The following is a 23702-nucleotide window of genomic DNA, read 5'->3' on the forward strand; positions in this document are numbered from 1 at the left end:
GAGTGCTAGACAGGACCCAATTTATATAGGAGGTGGAAGTGCCTAACAGTGCACAACTGAGAGCTTAATTCTCCAGGAGCTGTCAACTGAGTAGATTAACCCCTGCACTACCAAAAGAAATTTACACCGTTCAATATGCTGGTGAAGTGCTTCTAGTCCGTGCAGGAGCAGCAGAAATCAGATGCCGCGGTTCTTTGTCTCCTCTGTGCCTCGCAAACATGTGACATTGACATTTCCTACCTACAAAAAGATTATTGAAGGCCAATTATGCCCCTTCATGGAAATAGTATTTCCTACAAGCAGTGTCCTCATTAAGCAGGATAATACACACTGATACACTGTAAAAATTGTTCAGGGCGAACATAACAAATCAATGTGTTGACCGGGCCTCCAGATTCCCCAGGTCTCAATGTGCATTTAGAGCATCTGGATAAACAAAATAAAATCACCTTGCAGCTTCCAGCATAAAATGGTTCTGCTACTAACATATTGGTGCCAAATAACAGAGGACACCTTCAGAGCTCTTGTGGGTCATGCCCCAATGGGTCAGAGCTGCTCTGTCAGGACTGTCAGACAGCTATGTTGGTGTTTTTTTGCTTCACTTCTTCCATCAGACTGTGGAGGCTGCTAAATATTTAGCCATACATGGTACTGCACCTGGACAAATATGAACGGCATTAAGTGTTGTGCATAGTCAATTGTTGACATTTCCCTCCCATACACATTGGAATCTTCTCAGTGGTATACCTATTCTCTAACTATAGAGTAATAGATTTGTACAGCTTTTAAATGTAGTGTCAGAGAAGAGCATGCTATAATAGAAATACTATCCTATAAATCTTTTGCCTTGTTTGCCCTCCTAGATATATACAGTATTTCAATACAAGTCAGAGGATAACATTTCTATTTATATCAAATGTTTCCTGTTAAGATCACACAATAATAACTCCAATATTATAAAAACTAGGATAAATCTAGTGTAATTTCTTACATAAATTTTATTATGCAAAATACCTTGCCAAAAATGTCATAAAGCAAGAAGCAGGTATCTCTTAGAAGTCATCCACTACTTGGACAACCCTTTCTCATACCCCACACTTGGCCCCGAGAAAATAAAAAGCTTATACTCACCTCCCATGATGGTGCTTTTCCAGCGGTGCTGGCACTCGCATTCCCGGGGCTCCTTTGTGGTTGTTATGACACATGAGACCAGCGCCCAATAAGAGCTGGCGTCACTGGCCCAACTTCGGATAAATCGAACATCAAGAAGAAGTCAGGGCTGCATCTGCTCTCTCACTTCCTCTTGATGTTCAATTTAGGGTGGAGATTTGTCCGGAGGCTGATCGGGCTCCAGGCTTATGTGTCATAATAACCACACGAGAACCCTGGAACATGAGTTCCGGCACCCCTGGAACGGCACTGGCACGGAGGTGAGTATAGACTTTAATTTATAGGCACCAAAGATTTGGATCAAGAATGGGTTGTCCTAGTAGTAGACAAACCCTTAAACTTTCATGATAAACACAGTAAAAGTTACTATCCTATTTAGCAGCTAGGCCAAGTACATAAACATTGGAATATTACAATAAACATAGTAAATATTGCAGTCATACTCAACCCTAGACGTACTACTGTACACAGTTCACATAATACTAATTTATCACTCACTGTACAAAGTCCACAGAATTCAGCTGTAAATATCTATCTATATAATTTTCTATGGGTCACTTCCGTCTGTTTGTCTGTCACAGAAATCCCGCGTCGCTGATTGGTCTCCGGCCGGCCGCGACCAATCAGCGACAAGCACAGTCCGGCCGCGAATTGGCCTCTCCCTACTCTCCTCAAGTCAGTGCCCCCTCCCTACTCCCCTTCAGTCAGTGCCAGTGTGTCACCCCATCCCGGACCAACTTTTTACTATTGATGCTGCCTATGCAGCATCAATAGTAAAAAGATATAATGTTAAAAATAATAATGAAAAAAAAATTGTGCTATTCTCACCTTACACCATGCACCGATGCGGGCGATGCTGCCAACAGCTTCCCTTCCCAGTAATGCATTGCAAAATTACCCAGATGATTTAGCGGTCTCGCGAGACCACTAAGTCATCTGGGTAATTTCGCAATGCATCACTGGGAACGGAAGCTGGCGGCAGCGTCACGCGCATCAGGACAGCTTCGGTGGACGATGGAGGGTGAGTATATAACTATTTTTTATTTTAATTTTTTTTAACAGGGATATGGTGCCCACATTGCTATAGACTACGTGGGCTCTGTTATATACTGCGTGGGCTGTTATATACTGCGTGGCCTGTGTTATATAGTACGTGGGCTGTGCTATATATTGTGTGGGCTGTGCTATATACTATGTGGCTGCTATATGCTACGTGGCTGTGCTATATACTACGTGGCTGTTATATACTACGTGGCTGTGCTATATACTATGTGGCTGTGCTAAGGACGATGTACATACATCCATATTCTAGAATACCCGATGCATTAGAATCGGGCCACCATTTAGTCCCATATAATACCACTGTGTATTATACAGCTCATGTAACAATACATAAACTGCCCGCATAATATCTTTCTTTGTACACTACCACAAGCTATCATTATTTATTTATTTATTATTTATTTATCATTATTTATTTAAAGTAACAGCCAAAAGTGTTGGCACCCATGAAATTGTTCCAAAAAATGAAGTATTTCTCACAGCACATTATTGCAAGTACACATGTTGTGATATACACATGTTCATTTAACCCCTTTACCCCCAAGGGTGGTTTGCACGTTAATGACCGGGCCAATTTTTACAATTCTGACCACTGTCCCTTTATGAGGTTATAACTCTGGAACGCTTCAATGGATTCCAGTGATTCTGACACTGTTTTCTCGTGACATATTGTACTTCATGACAATGGTAAAAATTATTTGATAGTACTTGCGTTTATTTGTGAAAAAAACGGAAATTTGGCGAAAATTATGAAAATTTCGCAATTTTCCAACTTTGAATTTTTATGCAATTAAATCACAGATATATGTCCCACAAAATACTTAATAAGTAACATTTCCCACATGTTTACTTTACATCAGCACAATTTTGGAACCAAAATTTTTTTTTGTTAGGGAGTTATAAGGGTTAAAAGTTGACCAGCAATTTCTCATTTTTACAACACCATTTTTTTTTAGGGACCACATCTCATTTGAAGTCATTTTGAGGGGTCTATATGATAGAAAATACCCAAGTGTGACACCATTTTAAAAACTGCACCCCTCATGGTGCTCAAAACCATATTCAAGAAGTTTATTAACCCTTCTGGTGCTTCACAGGAATTTTTGGAATGTTTAAATAAAAATGAACATTTAACTTTTTTTCACAAAAAATTTAATTCAGCTCCAATTTGTTTTATTTTACCAAGGGTAACAGGAGAAAATGGACCGCAAAAGTTGTTGTACAATTTGTCCTGAGTACACCGATACCCCATATGTGGGGGTAAACCACTGTTTGGGCTCATGACAGAGCTCGGAAGCGAAGGAGCGCCATTTGACTTTTCAATGCAAAATTGACTGGAATCGAGATGGGACACCATGTTGCGTTTGGAGAGCCCCTGATGTGCCTAAACATTGAAACCCCCCACAAGTGACACCATTTTGGAAAGTAGACCCCTAAGGAACTTATCTAGAGGTGTGGTGAGCACTTTGACCCACCAAGTGCTTCACAGAACTTTATAATGCAGAACCGTAAAAATAAAAAATCATATTTTTTCACAAAAATTATCTTTTCGCCCCCAATTTTTTATTTTCCCAAGGGTAAGAGAAGAAATTGGACCCCAAAAGTTGTTGTACAATTTGTCCTGAGTATGCTGATACCCCATATGTGGGGGTAAACCACTGTTTGGGCGCATGGGAGAGCTCGGAAGGGAAGGAGCACTGTTTGACTTTTCAATGCAAAATTGACAGGAATTGAGATGGGACGCCATGTTGCGTTTGGAGAGCCACTAATGTGCCTAAACATTGAAACCCCCCACAAGTGACACCATTTTGGAAAGTAGACCCCTTAAGGAACTTATCTAGAGGTGTGGTGTGCACTTTGACCCACCAAGTGCTTCACAGAAGTTTATAATGGAGAACCGTAAAAATAAAAAATCATATTTTTTCACAAAAATTATCTTTTCGCCCCCAATTTTTTATTTCCCCAAGGGTAAGAGAAGAAATTGGACCCCAAAAGTTGTTGTACAATTTGTCCTGAGTACGCTGATACCCAATATGTGGGGATAAACCACTGTTTGGGCGCATGGGAGAGCTCGGAAGGGAAAGAGCGCCGTTTGACTTTTCAATGCAAAATTGACAGGAATTGAGATGGGACGCCATGTTGCGTTTGGAGAGCCACTGATGTGCCTAAACATTGAAACCCCCCACAAGTGACACCATTTTGGAAAGTAGACCCCCTAAGGAACTTATCTAGATGTATGGTGAGCGCTTTGACCCACCAAGGGCTTCACAGAAGTTTATAAAGCAGAGCCGTAAAAATAAAACAAACATTTTTTCCCACAAAAATTATTTTTTAGCCCCCAGTTTTGTATTTTCCCGAGGGTAACAGGAGAAATTGGACCCCCAAATTTGTTGTCCAATTTGTCGTGAGTGCGCTGATACCCCATAAGTGGGGGGGAACCACTGTTTGGGTGCATGGGAGGGCTCGGAAGGGAAGGAGCTCCATTTGGAATGCAGACTTAGATGGAATGGTCTGCAGGTGTCACATTGCGTTTGCAGAGCCCCTAATGTACCTAAACAGTAGAAACCCCCCACAAGTGACACCATTTTGGAAAGTAGACCCCCTAAGGAACTTATCTAGATGTGTGGTGAGCGCTTTGACCCACCAAGGGCTTCACAGAAGTTTATAATGCAGAGCCGTAAAAATAAAACAAAAATTTTTTCCCACAAAAATTATTTTTTAGCCCCCAGTTTTGTATTTTCCCGAGGGTAAGAGGAGAAATTCGACCCCAAAAGTTGTTGTCCAATTTGTCCTGAGTATGCTGATACCCCATATGTGGAGGGAACCACCGTTTGGGCGCATGGGAGGGCTCGGAAGGGAAGGAGTGCCATTTGGAATGCAGACTTAGATGGAATAGTCTGCAGGCGTCACATTGCGTTTGCAGAGCCCCTAATGTACCTAAACAGTAGAAACCCCCCACAAGTGACCCCATATTGTAAACTAGACCCCCCAGGGAACTCATCTAGATGTGTTGGGAGAACTTTGAACCCCCAAGTGTTTCACTACAGTTTATAACGCAGAGCCGTGAAAATAAAAAATCTTTTTTTTTCCCACAAAAAATATTTTTTAGCCCCTAGTTTGTTTTTTCCCAAGGGTAACAGGAGAAATTGGACCCCAAAAGTTGTTGTCCTACTTGTCCTGAGTACGCTGATACCCCATATGTTGGGGCAAACCCCTGTTTGGGCACACGGGAGAGCTCGGAAGGGAAGGAGCACTGTTTTACTTTTTCAACGCAGAATTGGCTGGAATTGAGATCGGACGCCATGTCGTGTTTGGAGAGCCCCTGATGTGCCTAAACAGTGGAAACCCTCCAATTATAACTGAAGCCCTAATCCAAACACACCCCTAACCCTAATTCCAACGGTAACCCTAACCACACCCCTAACCCTGACACACCCCTAACCCTAATCCCAACCCTATTCCCAAATGTAAATGTATTCTAAACCATAACCTTAACTTTAGCCTCAACCCTATTTGTAGCCCCAACTTTAACTGTAGCCCCAACTCTAACTGTAGCCCCAACCCTAACCCTAACCCTAGCCCTAACCCTAACCCTAGCCCTAACCCTAGCCCTAACCCTAGCCCTAACGGGAAAATGGATATAAATACATTTTTTTAATTTTTCCCTAACTAAGGGGGTGATGAAGGGGGGTTTGATTTACTTTTATAGCGGGTTTTTTAGCGGATTTTTATGATTGACGCTTTTTATTGCAAAAAATATTTTTTGCGTTACCACATTTTGAGAGCTATAATTTTTCCATATTTTGGTCCACAGAGTCATGTGAGGTCTTGTTTTTTGCGGGACGAGTTGATGATTTTATTGGTAACATTTTCAGGCACGTGACATTTTTTGATCGCTTTTTATTCCGATTTTTGTGAGGAAGAATGACCAAAAAACAGCTATTCATGAATTTCTTTTGGGGGAGGCGTTTATACCGTTCCGCGTTTGGTAAAATTGATAAAGCAGTTTTATTCTTCGGGTCGGTACGATTACAGCGACACCTCATTTATATCTTTTTTTATGTTTTGGCGCTTTTATACGATAAAAACTATTTTACGGAAAAATAATTATTTTTGCATCGCTTTATTCTCAGGACTATAACTTTTTTATGTTTTTGCTGATGATGCTGTATGGCGGCTCGTTTTTTGCGGGACAAGATGACGCTTTCAGCGGTACCATGGTTATTTATATCCATCTTTTTGATCGCGTGTTATTCCACTTTTTGTTCGGCGGTATGATAATAAAGCGTTGTTTTTTGCCTCGTTTTTTTTTTTTTTTTTCTTACGGTGTTTACTGAAGGGGTTAACTAGTGGGCCAGTTTTATAGGTCGGGCCGTTACGGACGCGGCAATACTAAATATGTGTACTTTTATTGTTTTGTTTTTTTTATTTAGATAAAGAAATGTATTTATGGGAATAATATATTTTTTTTTTTCATTATTTTGGAATATTTTTTAAAAATTTTTTTTACACATTTGAAAAATTTTTTTTTTACTTTTTTACTTTGTCCCAGGGGGGGACATCACAGATCGGTGATCTGACAGTTTGCACAGCACTCTGTCAGATCACCGATCTGATAGGAGTGCAGGCTGCTTCACAGTGCCTGCTCTGAGCAGGCTCTGTGAAGCCACCTCCCTCCCTGCAGGACCCGGATCCGCGGCCATCTTGGATCCGGGCCTGGAGCAGGGAGGGAGGGAGGTAAGACCCTCGCAGCAACGCGATCACATCGCGTTGCTGCGGGGGGCTCAGGGAAGCCCGCAGGGAGCCCCCTCCCTGCGCGGTGCTTCCCTGCACCGCCGACACATCGCGATCATATTTGATCGCGGTGTGCCGGGGGTTAATGTGCCGGGGGCGGTCCATGACCGCTCCTGGCACTTAGTGCCGGATGTCAGCTGCGATAGGCAGCTGACACCCGGCCGCGATCGGCGGCGCTCCCCCCGTGAGCGCTGCCGATCGCATATGACGTACTATTGCGTCCTTGGGAAGTAAAGCCCACCCCACATGGACGCAATAGTACGTCTAATGGCAGAAAGGGGTTAATTTGTGTGTATTGGAAATTGAACAACACAAAAACATGGAATAAAGGCAAATTGGACATAATTTCACGCAAAACTGCAAAAATGGGCCATACGAAATCGTTGACACCTTTCAAAAATTGTGGGTAAGCAGCTTTGTTTCAAGCATGTGATGCTCGTTCAAATTCATCTGTTGCAAGTAACAGGTGTGGGCAATATGAAAATCACAACTGAAATTGGGTAAAAAGGGGATAAGTGGACTCAGTCTTTGCAATATGTGACTGTGTGTGCCACAAGCATGGAGAACAGAAAGAGAAGAAGAGAACTGTCTGAGGACTTGAGAACCAAAATTGTTGAACAATAGCAACAATCTCAAGGTTATAAACCTATCTCCAAAGATATGTTTCTTTTTCCATGGTGAACAACATAATCAAGAAGTTTACAATCTATGGCACTTCAGCTAATCTCCTAGAATGTAGACAGCAGAGAAAAATTGATAAAAAGTTGCAACACAGCATAGTCCAGATGGTGGCTAAGCAGCCCCAATCAAGTTACAAAGAAATTCAAGCTGTCCTGCAGGGTGCATCAGGGTCAGCGCAAACTATCAGAGTTTGTCAATTGACTCTGACATCTTACTTATTGTTTGCTTATTATATATTAGTTGCTCATATTTAGTCAAATAATGAACCTATAACTTAATGGTAAGGCACATTGCTTTGGTTTGAAAGGATAATAATAATAAAAAAGGTAACTGTCCACTATTGGGACTTGAACCTCAAACTCTCAGTCTGTAAGACAGCACATTTACCATTGACCTATGCACTCAAAAGAAGGAGGTGCTTCAGTTTGGTTGTGTGATTTTCATTCCATTTCTTTTGAATTTAGCTTGTAGGACATATCCAAACAGAAGGCGACATATCCAAACAGAAGGCCCATGGTTTGCTGACTGAGTGTATAGGTTAGTAACATGTAAGTGTGCTGGTTTACAGGCAGAGAGTTATGGGTTAAAGTCCTTTTTTATTATTATTATTATTATTATTATAATCCTTTCAGGCCAAAACTATGTGTTACACAGATGCCTTAGCATGAAGCTGTAGTTGCATTATTTATTTGATTAGATATTTAGTTAGTAATGTATAAGCAAACAATAAATTACTGTAGGTGTCAGAGTTAGATATCAAAGTAACATGTCAGAGTCAAATGTCAAACTCAGTTATCAAAGTCACATTTCAGAATCCGATATCAAAGTCAGATGTCAAAGTCACATATCAATGTCAAATGTCAAAATCAGATATACGATTCAGATGTCAAAGTCGCATATCAAAGTCAGATATCAAAATAAAATATCAAAGTCAGAGGTCAAAGGCAGTTCTCAGACAGGCTATTTAGCCTCAAACCTACATTATTCTGATGTTTGACTTTGATATCTGATCATGTCCCAAAAATGTCACTGTACAGTTGAGAGGTGTAAGAAGCTTATTGATGGTTATGGGAAGCTATTGATTGCAGTGATTTATTCTAAAAGGTGGGCAACCAAATATTAAGTTAAGGGTGCCAACAATTTTATCCTGCCTGTTTTGGGGATTTTGTTTGAAATTATATCCAATTTGCATTTTTTTCCCTGTGTTTTTTTGTGATGTTCCAACGAACACAAAGGAAATAAACGTGTAAAACAAAACGTGTAATTGCACGACTCTGCACGAAGATACGCCGCCGCCCGACAGCACAGAGCCCTGACACTGCACAAAGAGGAGCAGCCGCTGCTCCCCAGCACAGAGACCCCCTGCTGCTACAATGAGGTAATAGGGGGATACTCCACTCACATTTTCCTGTGAGACGCCCCCTCTCTTCATCATCGGGACCACTCCCCCCCAAAAGGCACATTAGTTACCGGCCCTATAAGACGACACATGGCATATAAGAAGACTCCCGACTTTTAAGAAGATTTTATATTTTAACTGGAAAAGTTGGGGGGTCGTCTTATACGCCCAGTCGTCTTATACGCCGGAAAATACGGTATTCAGACCCTTTACTCGGTATTGAATAGAAGCACCCTTTTGAGCTAGTACAGCCATGAGTCTTCTTGGGAATGATACAAGTTTTTCACACCTGGATTTGGGGATCCTCTGCCATTCCACCTTGCAGATCCTTTGCAGATCCGTTAGGTTGGATGGTGAACATTGGTGGACAGCCATTTTCAGGTCTCTCCAGAGATGCTCAATTGGGTTTAGGTCAATGCTCTGGCTGGTCAAGAATGGTCACAGAGTTGTTCTGAAGCCACTCCTTTGTTAATTTAGCTGTGTGCTTAGGGTTATTGCATTGTTGAAAATGAACCTTCGGCCAAGTCTGAGGTCCAGAGCACTCTGGAAGTTGTTTTAATCCAGGATATCTCTGTACTTGGCCACATTCATGTTTCCTTCAATAGCAGCCAGTCGTCCTGTCCCTGCACCTGAAAAACACCTCCATAGCATGATGCTGCCAAAACCATATTTCACAGTTGGGATTGTATTGGGCAGATGATGAGCAGTGCCTGGTTTTCTCCACACATACCGCTTAGAATTAAAAAGGTCTATCTTCATCTCATCATACCAGAAAATCTTATTTCTCATAGTCTGGGAGTCCTTCATGTGTTTTTAGCAAACTCTATGCGGGCTTTCATATGTCTTGCACTGAGGAGAGGCTTCTGTCAGGTCACTCTGCCACAAAGGCCCGACTGGTGGAGGGCTGCAGTGATAGTTGACTTTGTGAAACTTTCTCCCATCTCCCTACTGCATCTTTGGAGCTCTGCCACAGTGATCTTGGGGTTCTCTTTACCTCTCTCACCAAGGCTCTTCTCCCACAATTGCTTGGTTTGGCTGGACAGCCAGGTCTAGGAAGACTTCTGGTGGTCCCAAACTTCTTCCATTTAAGGATTATGGAGGCCACTGTGCTCTTAGGAACCTTAAGTAGAGCAGAACTTCTTTTGTAACCTTGGCCAGATCTGTGCCTTGCCACAATTTTGTCTCTGAGCTCCTTGGCCAGTTCCTTTGACCTCATGATTCTCATTTGGTTTGACATGCAGTGTGAGCTGTGAGGTCTTATATAGACAGGTGTGTGCCTATCCAAATCAAGTCCTATAATGAAGTAGAACCATCTCAAGGAGGATCACAAGGAAATGCACAGCATGTGACTTAAATATGAGTGTCTGAGCAAAGGGTCAGAATACTTATGACCATGTGATATTTCGTTTTTTTCTTTTTTAATAAATTTGCAAAAATGTCTACATTTCTTTTTTTTTCAGTCAAGATGGGGTGCAGAGTGTACATTAATGAGAAAAAAAAAACTTTTTTGAATTTACCAAATGGCTGCAATGAAACAAAGAATGAAAAATTTAAAGGGGTCTGAATACTTTCCGTACCCTCTGTATATGTGTGTGTGTATATATGTAAGAAGTATCGTTTCTCCTTGCGGAGAGTGACATGCTAAGCATGCGGAGATGAGGAGACTTAAAGCCATAATGCTTCTCTGGGAAATATGCTAGTTATGCAAACTGTCTCTTCAGAGAAGAAGAGAACTAGAACTTTAGTGCCACCTATTGGAAGGTAGCAATCCTACAAGTCAATGTCGACCCTTTAACGATCCTTGATACATGTCTTAGGATAATAGCCAAACCAGAATCTCAATTTGCAGATATTGTGTTTCATATGTGAAACTGTAACTCTGAAGCGTGCAGGCTTATGATTGCACCTCTGTACTGTAACATATTTGCATTGTAAGTAAACCTTTTTATGTAATCGGGCTGTAGGCATAAACTAGCATAAAATGGCATAAAATGGCAAGCATAAACTTTAAAGGGTACTTGTCGATACAATATCTAGGGCACATGCATTACCTGTGTCATGGTTATGGGGATAAAACACTAAGAATAAGAGCTGCACTGTGTAGTTGACAGTGGCTGGTTTCTTTGCAGCACGGCATCCTTTCTAACTTATCCTGTGCTGAGAATAAAACAGAAAATACAGAAGTCTTACCTGTCTAAATAGCCACCACAGATTGATGGAAGAACCATGCAGATTATCCTAATAGTTGTCATGAAGCTCGTGACCCATCCTGCACCAAAAGTGCTGAACTATCAGGGACTCTGCTCATAGAGCAGCTTCTTCTTCGATGTGGGCAGCGACTGTGACCATGTTGTGTAGTGGAGCCTGCAAGACACTGCAAAGGTTCCCTAACACAGACAACTCTTAAAAGGAAATGTTCCATGAATCTTGTCAGTCACCCGAGCCCTCCCCTTCTGATCTACAAAGTGTCCCAATGCGCTAAGCTTGGCTGAGGGCGGCTTAGACTCCCATAGAGACAACACAAGCATCCTAGGAGGTAACTCTTCCACTGCCTTGAGGTTTGGAACAGAAAACAAGCTCACCATTTTATCTAGGTGGTGGCCACTGTCCGTGTCAGGCAGGTCATACTACCTGAGAGATTCAGCAAATGAAACAAATGATTTGTAAAGTTCATATTAGAGGTACAAGATGTTTGGAGGAGAATTAGGCAATGGAAAATTAATGCTTTAGTAGGTGACAATGAAGTTAGATAAACTGGCATGGGAAGTGGTACACTAGGCATCGAAAGATAAAGCGAGAAAAAAAGAAAATTTCAGTTGTGATACATTACATGACACAATTTTAAGAAAGGCGTTGGGATTCTCCCGCTGCGCTGGTCCGGCCTCTGTGAATGCTACTCAGTGCAGGCGTCGGTCCCAGAGTCTTGCTCAGGTCCGTGGTATAAGTTTGGTTACTGCTGGTGCTCCAGTCAAGTCTATATGCGGGTGCAGCCTCAACCTTGCGCTCTGGAGTCTAAGTCCAGAGATCACCTTACTGAGCATGTCTGTGATGTGGCGGCTTCTCATTGTGGTTGGACGTTAGCTGCTCTGATGATGTGGTAACCCCGGATTGGCCCGACTGGGCATGAGTGTTTGGGGTGGAGCTTAGCGTACAAAAGGCTCTGAGTGGTGCACGCTGGCACGCTAGTGTCATTTCAATGAGCGCCATGAATACATCAATACACAACTGAAACCTGCATTTGACGATTACGAGAGCAAAAAATAAAGTCCATGGGGATATCTACCCAAACTTGAAGCTATAGGAGCAAAAAAAGGGACAGTCCATCTTGCCGTGCAGCCTAACTAGTGATGATTATAGACATTCCAGCCCTTTAAAAACACCCAGACTTTAATTTAACATTTCCTTTTTACCTAATCTCATTTTAATAATCTATGTGCAGATCTCGTTTGGTGAATGAGGGGTTGGGTTCAGATATGATTTGTTAAAAACCGGTTTGTGAAATCTGTTAAGTCCATTGACTTGGTTATGGCTGACCGCTCTGATTATCTGTGTGTAAATGACTGTCCAATAAAAAGACCACACTGAAAAAAAAAAAAATCAGGCTTCCGGTCACACCACTCCCCTGAAACTTCCCTAACTAAGGTCACCAATGACCTATTAACCGCCAAGAGCAAGCGACACTACTCTATCCTCCTCCTCCTGGACCTGTCCTCTGCCTTTGACACAGTGGACCATTCCCTATTACTACAGACCCTTTCATCCCTTGGCATCACAGACTTGGCCCTATCCTGGATCTCGTCATATCTAACTGACCGAACATTCAGCGTCTCCCATTCACACACCACCTCCTTACCTTGCCCCCTATCTGTCAGAGTCCCGCAAGGTTCAGTTCTAGGGCCCCTGCTCTTCTCCATTTACACTTTTGGCTTGGGACAGCTCATACAGTCTCACGGTTTTCAGTATCATCTCTATGCTGATGACACACAAATCTACATCTCTGGACCAGATATCACCACCCTACTAACCAGAATCCCTCAATGTCTATCCGCTATTTCATCCTTCTCTGCTAGATTTCTAAAACATAACATGGACAAAACAGAATTCATTGTTTTCCCCCATCTTATGCGACCCCCCCAACGAACCTATCCATTACAGTAAACAGCTGCCCACTCTCCCCAGTCCCACAAGCTTGCTGTCTCGGGGTAATCCTTGACATTGATCTCACCTTCAAACCGCATATCCAAGCCCTTTCCACTTCCTGCCGCCTTCAGCTCAAAAATATTACACGGATCCGTACATTCCTAATCCAAGAATCTACAAAAACCCTAGTCCATGCCCTCATCATCTCCCGCCGCGACTACTGTAACCTCCTGCTCTGTGGCCTCCCCTCTAACACTCCCGCACCCCTCCAATCTATTCTAAACTCAGCTGCACGACTAATCCACCTGTCCCCCCCCTGCTATTCCCCGGCCTCTCCCCTCTGTCAATCCCTTCAATGGCTCCGCATTACCGAGAGACTCCAGTACAAAAGCCTAACCATGACATACAAAGCCATCCACAACCTGTCTCCTTCATACATCTGTGACCTCGTCTCCCGATACTTTCCTGCATGCAACCTCCGATCCTCACAAGATCTCCTTCTCTACTCCCCTCTTATCTCCTCTTCCCACAATCGCATATAAGATTTCTCTCGCGCATCACCCCTACCGTGAACTCTCTACCACAACATATCAGACTCTCACCTACCATCGAAACCTTCAAAAAGAACCTGAAGACCTACCTCTTCCGGCAAGCCTACAATCTGCAGTAATCACCGATCGACCAAACCACTGCATGACCTGCTCTTCCTTACCTACTGTTTCCTCACCCATCCCTTGTAGATTGTGAGCCCTCGCGGGCAGGGTCCTCTCTCCTGTACCAGTTGTGACTTGTATTGTTCAAGATTATTGTACCTGTTTTTATTATGTATACCCCTCCTCACATGTAAAGCGCCATGGAATAAATGGCGCTATAATAATAAATAATAATAATTTATGCTTGATGTGTGTGGGTGGCTACTCTACCACTCTGTCTGCATGTTTCTGTGTGTCTTTGCTCAGAGACTGTACAGGCTGGCAGACAGGTTGCACACTTATGCAGTTTCGTTCCCTTGGCTCAACGTCTGAGTCTCTAGTCTGCCACATGCTTAGGGTGCTCGTCAGGCACAGGTTCAGTAGTGACAGGACTGGGGTAACTAGCCACTTGGCTTAGCATCTGTTTCATTCTTGTGTGCGGTTAGCACAGTTCAGTTACAGAGCAAGCTCAACCCTTACGCTATACTTCTCGGTGAAAGGCAACAGGGTATTGTACCTAGCGTCAAAGAGCTCTCTCTCCTCTCCTCTCTCAGCAACTGCTTCATTCATGTGTGCGGTTAGCACCGTTTAGTTGCAGAGCTAGCCCAATCCACGTACTATTATCCCTGTGATTTTAACAGGGTATATCACTTTGCATACTCGTGCCATACCTCTCGGTGAAGGTACTCAGTGTTCCATTCACACAAGATAACTTGCAAAAAAAGAGAAACAGGGAGCGCACGAGAAGAACCTGTGGTTAAAAAGACTTTAACGGCTAGGGAAACCCAAAGGGCCACTAAATTCATTGGGTTATGCCCCTCTACCTCTTACCTCGGTGAAAACGCAGAGGTAAGGGAGGAGACAAAACTCTGTGCTGACTGGACTCTTCCTGCTGTTACTGGATAAGACCATGTGAGTGCGGAGAGGCGTTGCTGGAGTCATGTGATCACATGTCCTTTGGCCGAGGAAAAGAAAATTTGCTGCGCCCGGAGCTGCTCCTGCGACGTACCCTCAAAGAGGGATATGAAATCGGAAAGGATGGTGCGGTTTTAGGAGCGCTAAGGCAAAAAGGGTAAAATAGTCAAATTTAAAAGGCACAAAACTTTATTAAAATATATATTGCAGTCCACAGCGCATTTCGATAGCGGCACGCTATCTTCCTCAGGTGGTATTCACACTGCGAAAAGTACCAATACCTGTGTCACGATATGTATTGCGACCCAACGGCTAGTCAGTCAGTGGACGACGCAAAACACACACAATGGGATGGTATTGGACAGAGGAAGGCCCTACAGATAGGGAAATGGGGGATGGTCACCACCTGAGCTCAAAACTGAGCCTGTTCCTGTATTCCCCTAATGCCCTAAGTGGGTCCTCCCCCCCCTGCCACCGCCACGAACCTATGTCCCTCGCTGTCACCTAATACTGCCCTGGCTAGTGCACTGGCCAGCAAGGGGCACTAGCCTCACCACTGCAGAATAGTACCACACAGGGGACAGTGACAAACAACAAAGGGACAAGTTGAAAATACAGCACTTAGCTTCCAGACACCACTGTCAGGCTCCACACCGCAGATAGCACAGCAACAGGACTCCAAACACCAGGAGTGGCAGACACCAGAGATCTGCTCCTGCTAGGCTTGTCTCCAAAGTTAAACTCCATCACCAACAGTCAGCTGATGCATCAGGTGACCATTTAAAGGATGGTGGGAGTGGTCACCACATCAGCTGACCCAGCAACACTGCAGTTACATCAGATTGCCAGCGCAGGGGGAACTGACATTAACCTGGATGGACTGACAGGAAAAAAAATAGAATTATTCTTACCGTTAATTCGGTTTCTAGTAACCCACCACGACAGCACACCTGGAGGATGTTACCCCTTTCCTAATAGGGACAGGAAATGACAAGAGGTTAAATAACCCCTCCCTCATCCTCCCCTCAGTGTTATTATAAAGGACCACAGGAGAATGAATGCTTCAAATTATATTTATTCTTTTCAGAACGTATATTAAGCAAAGGGAGGGATTACTCCTGCTGTTGTGGTGGGTTACTAAAAAACCGAATTAACGGTAAGAATAATTCTATTTTCTCTAGTAACCCCCCACGACAGCACACCTGGAGCAGTACCCAAGAGTAATTTTAGGGAGGGACTACAGCACTAAGGACTTTTTCTCCGAAGGCTAAGTCTTCTTTTGACATCAGGTCAAGCCTGTAATGTTTGGAGAACGTATGGACCGAGGACCACGTAGCCGCTCTGCATATTTGCTCGATGGAAGCACTGGCTTTCTCGGCCCAGGAGACAGCTGTTGCTCTAGTAGAATGAGCTGTGAGCTTTTCTGGTGGTGGAAGGCCTTGAATTTGATAAGCCTCCAGGATTGCTCTTTTGATCCAATTTGCAATTGTGGATCTGGAAGTCTTCTTCCCCTTATTCTGGCCGAGAAGATGAATAAACAGATTTTGATCCTTTCTAATCTTCTCTGATGCATGAAGATAATAGAGTACCATTCTTCGAACATCCAAAGTATGGAAATGTTCCTCTTCCTCATTCTTTGGTTCTTGATAGAATGATGGAAGAATTATCTCCTGCGATTTGTGGAAATCGGAGACGACCTTTGGGAGAAAGGATGGGTCTAATCGCAGGATAAGCCTGTCCTGAAGAATCTTCATGTAGGGCTCATTGATTGACAGGGCTTGTAGTTCACCCACTCTTCTGGCTGTTGTTATGGCTACCAGGAAGGTGGTTTTCCAAGCGAGTTTATCCATGGTTATGGAAGATAAGGGTTCAAATGGTGGCAGTGTAAGTCCTTTCAGGACTATATTCAGGTCCCAGGATGGAACTATATTTATGGGTCTTGGAGATATGCGGGATGCCGCCGTCATGAATCTTCTTACCCATCTATGGTCAGCTAAAGACTGGTCAAAATAAGAGCTCAAGGCTGCCACTTGTACCTTGAGGGTGCTGGGTCTGAGACCCTTCTCCAGCCCATCTTGTAAAAAATCCAGGATCTTGGCTAGGTTTGGTTTATCTGGGTTAGGTTGTTCAGGAGCACACCATGTGATGAAAGTCTTCCAGATTTTTTGGTAGATAGAATTAGTAACTGTTTTGCGGCTTTTTTGTAATGTTTTAATTACTCTCTTTGATAGTCCTCTAGTTCTCAGAATTGAGAATTCAGAAGCCAGGCATTTAGGTGTAGCCTCTCGGGATCTGGATGCAGTATTGGCCCCTGGTAGAGAAGGTCTTTGACCGGTGGAAGTGCTATTGGCCCATCTATTTTTAGACTGATGAGGGCCCCAAACCAACCTCTTTTGGGCCAAAGTGGAGCCACTAGGATCACCTTGAGTTTTTCTGCCCTTATTTTCTGCAGGACTTTTGGTAGGACTGGCAATGGCGGGAAAGCGTATGCTAGCGTGAATGTCCATGGCTGAACCAATGCGTCCACAGCTCACCCCGGATTCATCGGATCTAGTGAGAAGAACTAGTCTACCTTTGCGTTCTGACTGTTCGCGAACAAGTCCACTTCTGGCTGTCCCCATCTTTTGACTAGTATCTGAAAGACTTCTGGGTTTAGGCTCCATTCTCCTGGATGGACCTCTGTTCTGCTCAGGAAGTCGGCTTGTACGTTTATCTCCCCTTTTATGTGTAGGGTGGATATGGAGAGAACATGTTCTTCGGCCCACGAAAATATTCTTGCTGATATTCTTTTTAGATCTTCGTGTCTTGTACTTCCCTGGTGGCGAAGGTGGGCAACTGTTGTCATGTTGTCTGAGTATATTTTTATGTGGGAATTTTGTACAAGAGTTACCGCCGCTTTGAGAACTTCTTCTACTGCTTTTAGCTCTTTGAAATTCGAGGATTGTTGTGCTATTTCGGCTGACCAGAATCCCTGGAATATGTGCTGGTCTACCGTAGCTCCCCAACCTTTTCCACTGGCATCTACTGTTATGGTCACTGCTGGGACCTGCAACCAGGGAACTCCTCTTATTAAGTTCTCTTTTTGTAGCCACCATGTTAATGAGGACTTTACGTGCGGTGGTATCCGGATCTTTTTGTCTAGAGATCCTGGGGATCCGTCCCAGCTTGACAGAATATGTGTCTGAAGTATCCTGGTGTGGGCTTGTGCCCATGCCACCATCTGGATGCAAGATGTCATGGTACCTAGAACCGACATGGCCCATCTTAGAGATACTCTCTTCTTGTCCCGCAACATTCTTATCTTTGATGTAAGCAGAGACCGTTTTTGTTCGGGCAAGAAAGATGTTTGGCTGTGGGAGTCTAATAAGACCCCTAAAAAGATCTTCGTTGTGGACGGAACCATATCCGATTTTTTGGGGTTTATCACCCATCCCAAGGATGACAGGATCTGGACTGTTGTTTGAAGATGTTCCTGTAGAATTGGAACCGTGGGAGCCACTACCAAGAGGTCGTCGAGGTATGGGATTATGCATATCTGCCGACTTCTGATGTACGCCATCACCTCGGACATGACCTTTGTAAAGATCCTTGGAGCTGATGATAGTCCAAATGGGAGGACATTGAATTGGAAGTGATCTATAACTTCTCCTCTGGTGACTGCAAACCTTAGAAATTTTCGATAGGTTGGATGGACTGGGACGTGATAATATGCGTCCTGTAAGTCGATGGTTGCCATGACGAAGTCTTGCCCTATTAAGGGTACTGTCGATCTCACGGACTCCATTCTGAATCTTCTGTAGGTTACATATTGATTCAGCGGCTTCAGATTGATTATCATCCGATGGGATCCGTTTGGTTTCCTTATCAGAGATAGGCTGGAATAATGGCCCTTGTTTCTTTCGTCTTTTGGGACTGTGGAGATCACATTGTTGATTAAGAGATCTTCTATCCCAGTTATCAGGGTGGACTGTAGCTTCGGTGTTCATAACGTTGTCGTTTTCATTCTTTTTTGGGGATATGATGTAAACTCTATTTTCATCCCCTCTTTGACCAATCTTAAGGTCCACTGATCCACACCAATCTCTTGCCAGACTGGGAGGAAGTTCGAAATCCGACCCCCCACTATGACGGCGTCATTGCTTTCTCTGGTTTTGGGGTTGTGAAAGAAAAAGATTCCTGTCTTTCCCTCCTTTCGGATAGCTCCAGCGACCTGTCTTACCCTTTCCTCTGTATTGAGGAGTATGCTCCTGCTGAGCGCGGAAGGGTCTTTTCCTAGGGTTTCTAGGTTCTGGTAAGGTCTTTTTCTTGTCTGAAGCCTTTTCCAAAAGATCATCCAAGGCTGGTCCAAACATATACTTTCCTTTAAAAGGAATAGAACACAGCCTCATCTTGGAAGTCATATCCCCAGACCAGGATCTTAGCCAGAGTGCACGCCTTACCGAGTTTGACAGTGCAGATGATCTCGCCGTCACTCTCACGGATTCTGCGGAACCATCTGCTAAAAAGCCTGTTGCCTTCTGGAAGATAGGCAAGGAGGCTAGAATATCTTCTCTCGGGGTACCTGAGGACAAGTGCTCCTCTAGCTGCCCCAGCCAGCGATGCATCGATCTAGCCACGCAAGTGGATACTGAATTGATGTTCAGTAAAGACGCTGACGTTTCCCACGACTTCCTTAGTAGTCCGTCCATCTTACGTTCCAGAGGGTCTCTCAGTTGGGAGGCATCCTCGAATGGTAGCATGGTCTTTTTGGCTACTCTGGCAATCTGGACGTCCACTTTTGGGACTTCTGACCAGCATGACGCTGTCTCGGCATCCACAGGAAATCTGTCTTTAATTTCCGCTGGAGTAGTCAGCTTCTTTTCTGGGGATTCCCACTCGTCCAGAACTAAATCCCGGATGTTTTGGTGAATAGGAAACACCTGACGCTTCCTAGAACGAAGTCCTCCAAACATCTCTTCTTGCACTGACTGGGCCGTCTTCTCTTCCTCAACCTCCATAGTTTTCCTTACAGCCGTAAGGAGTTCTTCTATATCAGATGAAGAGAAGTAGTATCTCTCTTGCTGGACATTTTCAGAGTCCAGGGATAATTCACCCTCCTCTGGGGGTTCGTCCAACGTCTCTCCATGAGAGTCCTCCTGCTCTTCCTCCTGTGGATTAAGTTTTCTTTTCTTAGCCTCAGGAGGGGCACTAGGAGATGGTGTAGGCTGGGAAAGAGTGGCCAGAGATGTTTTAATCTCATGCTGGATTAAGGTTTTAATCTCCTCTATCAGGGATGGCTGTTCCTCTCTGATAATTTTGTCTGTGCATTCTTTGCACAATGATTTCTTGTATGAAGAGGACAGCTTCTTCATACAAACTGCGCATTTGCGGGTCGTTTTTGTTTTGCTTCCTGATGTGGGTTCCTTGTCCCCCTAAAAAGGAAGGGGAGAAGGAATCATAAGACTACAACCCACATCAGGGAATGGACACTCGGGGCCAGACTACTCACTGGGGCCGGGATGGTGCTGTGTTCTGCAGGTGCAGAGCGCGAGGAAGCAGACATCTCCATAGTCTTCACCACACAGTGGTCCTACCTGTGATGTCTTCCTGTCCAGGGCCTGAATATATAGGCGACCGGACGCAGCACCTGTCCTCCTGGATGAGGACCTCCTCCTCCGGTGTCCGGAAGTACATGGGGGGAGAACGCCGACGTCTTCCATGCTGTCTGCCTAGCGTTCCTGGCTGGAACGCACGAGGAACTTCCTGATTCAGAGAAGCCGGCCGGCGTCTGACGTCATATCCGGCCGCCGGCTTCAGACCGGAAGTACCCACACACGCGCGCGCGGTGCGGAGGAGGAGAAGGGCTGGAGAGCTCCGAGAGGCCTCCAGCCGAAGAACGCCCCAGACCTTACCCGCAGGCGCGGAATAGCGGCAGTGAAGAGTCCCGAGTCGGAGGAGACTGGAGCAGCGACAGGGAATGGACGTAAGTCTGATCCCCGCTGCCCGGCTAAACAATTCATATTCCCCCCGGTGACCGCTGCCGGCACAGTGCACCTGGGATGACCTCTTCATCCCTAGTAGGGACAGGAAAGAACACTGAGGGGAGGATGAGGGAGGGGTTATTTAACCTCTTGTCATTTCCTGTCCCTATTAGGAAAGGGGTAACATCCTCCAGGTGTGCTGTCGTGGGGGGTTACTAGGGAAAGCTACATTTAAACAAAGTGGAACCAGAGATGCAACAAATCCAAAAATGGATCCCAACAACCTAGTTTAAAAACAACAGTATCACTGTGCTTGATTGGCCAGCAAACTCGCCTGACCTTAACCCCATAGAGAATCTATGAGGTATTGCCAAGAGGAAGATGAGAGACACCAGATCCAACAATGCAGACAAGTTAAAGGCTGCTATCAAAGCAACCTGGGCTTCCATAATACCTCAGCAATGCCACAGGCTGATCGCCTCCATGCCACGCCGCATTGATGCAGTAATTGATGCAAAAGGAGCCGCGACCAAGTATTGAGTGCAATTACTGAACATACATTTCAGTAGGCCAACTTTTCGGATTTTAAAATCATTTCTCATGCTGGTGTTATAAAATATTCTAATTTAGTGAGATAATGACTTTCGGGCTTTCATTGGCTGTAAGCCATAATCATCAACATTAACAGAAATAAACACTTGAAATAGATCACTGTTTGTAATGACTCTATATAGTATATGAGTTTCACTTTTTGTATTGAACAACTGAAATAAATTAACTTTTGATAATATTCTAATTTTGTGAGAAGCACCTGTATGTATGTGCATGTATATATGCACACACATGAAATGAAATGGTGCAGCCTTTACTCCTTGGTAACTACACATACTGTAATATACTTTATATGCTAGGCAATATTACTATATTAAATATTATGCAGCACAGCTCCTTGTGACATCACATTATATATTATATGGGTTTTTTCTACTGCAATATTTCACAGTGCACAGCTGATGTACGGCCATACATATGTACCTGAAAGTGAAGTCATACAATTATTGAGCCACTTGCACAAATATAGGAGACAATATTGTGTCCCTGTAAGGGCTCGCTCCCACCACATCACGTCTGAATGAAGCAAGCTTTAGCAGTGAAGGTGTTAAATTGCTGACCTAATCGCTTAAGCCTCCATTCTTCAGGCTCAATAGTTGAGAACTTTGCCTCGGTAGTGTATGATCAGGATGATGTGAATGAGAAACATGCAAATAGGCAGTGCCAAAAAAGAACAACAGACTGGGATGTTATTGGCAATTCTCTGTGTCACACCACCCAAATCAGCCTCTCCGGTGAGAGGACTGTACAGCTATTCAAGGGTCTAATGAAAAACTGCTCCTCGAAGGGAAGCTTCTCAGCTCACAAAGCCTGGCACTGGGAAACAAAACAATCCTTTCAGATATACAAAGAATTATCAGCGACCTTGTGTTGGGGTTACATGGAGATGTTATTTCAGTGCATCCCATCAGGAGTGTGACAGTCTGTGCGCCATTTTCTGGCTGCTGATTGGCTGGAATGTATGTCACCGCTAGAACCACTGACTGGGTCCCAAACCTCTCACAGCTGCTCTGTGTAATATGAAGGCTACAAAACCTGGGTATTGCAAGAACCCTATGCCTGATTGTCTCCTGTCAGAAAGCCCTGATATACAAGGATGTGTCATCTACTATATAATTGTCTAAGGATCACTTCCGTCTGTCTGTCTGTCTGTCACGGAAATCCCAAGTCGTTGATTGGTCGCGGTCAAACGGCCACGACCAATTAGCGACAGGCACAGTGCGGCCGAGAAATGGCGGCTCCCTACTCCCCTGCCGACAGTGCCTCCTCCATACTCCCCTCCAGTTAGCGCTCACACAGGGTTAATGGCAGTGTTAACGGACTGCGTTATGCCGCGGTGTAACGCACTCCGTTAATGCTGCTATTAAACCTGTGTGACCAACTTTTTACTATTGATGCTGCCTATGCAGCATCAATAGTAAAAAGATCTAATGTTAAAAATAATAAAAATAAAAAAATCATTATATGCTCACCTTCTGTTGGCCCCCGAATCCAGCCCAGGCCTTTCCCGCTCCTTGCGACGGTCCGGTCCATGCATTGTGGTCTCGCGAGATGATCAGGTAGTGGTCTCTCGAGACCGCTACGTCATCATCTTGCGAGACCGCAATGCACTCTTGGGACCGGAGCGTCGCGAGGGGCATCGGTAAACGCCTGGGCTGGATCCGGGGGCCGACAGAAGGTGAGTATATAACTATTTTTTATTTTAATTCTTTTTTTAACAGGGATACGGTGCCCACATTGCTATATATTATGTGGGCTGTGTTAGAAACTGCGTGGGCTGTGTCATATACTACATCTCTGTACTATATACTATGTGGGCTGTGCTATATACTACGTGGCTGTGGTATATATTACGTGGCTGGGCAATATACTACATTGCTGTGCTCTATACTATGTGGCCTGGGTTATATACTGCATGGGCAGTATTATATACTACGTCTCTGTGCTATATACTATATGGCTGGGCAATATACTACGTGGCTGGGCAATATACTACGTGTCTGTGCTATTTACTACATGTGCTATGCTACATACTACATGGCTGGGCAATATACTCTGTGGCTGTGCTATATACTACGTGGCTGTGTTATATACCATGTGGGCTGTGTTATATACTATGTGGGCTGTGTGATACGCTACTTGGCTGTGCTATGTTATCATGAATCGTGGTATGTGTTAAAGAGGGGGACCCACTGAGACTCTTTCGCCCGGGGCCCTCAAAAACCTGGAGCCGGCCCTGGCTTCATTGATTGGTCATGCCCGAGCGCGAACAATCAG

General features: G+C 44.3%; 1 protein-coding gene across 5 annotated transcripts in view; it reads right to left on the bottom strand.

The window, feature by feature from the left end:
- The window catches only part of ACSL6 (acyl-CoA synthetase long chain family member 6), a 330780-nt gene that overhangs the window by 212234 nt on the left and 94844 nt on the right, over positions 1 to 23702 (bottom strand). Inside the window, exon 1 of one of the 5 annotated variants that reach the window (XM_069763932.1) lies at positions 11297 to 11507. The exons of the other annotated variants lie outside the window; for them this stretch is intronic. The gene's annotated coding sequence lies outside the window, so the exon portion shown is untranslated. Of the gene's footprint in view, positions 1 to 11296; positions 11508 to 23702 lie in introns of those variants that run through there. 5 annotated transcript variants of the gene reach the window in all.

The sequence above is a fragment of the Ranitomeya imitator genome, chromosome 4, assembly GCF_032444005.1.
Source record: "Ranitomeya imitator isolate aRanImi1 chromosome 4, aRanImi1.pri, whole genome shotgun sequence".
In the NCBI taxonomy this organism is placed as follows: domain Eukaryota; kingdom Metazoa; phylum Chordata; class Amphibia; order Anura; family Dendrobatidae; genus Ranitomeya; species Ranitomeya imitator.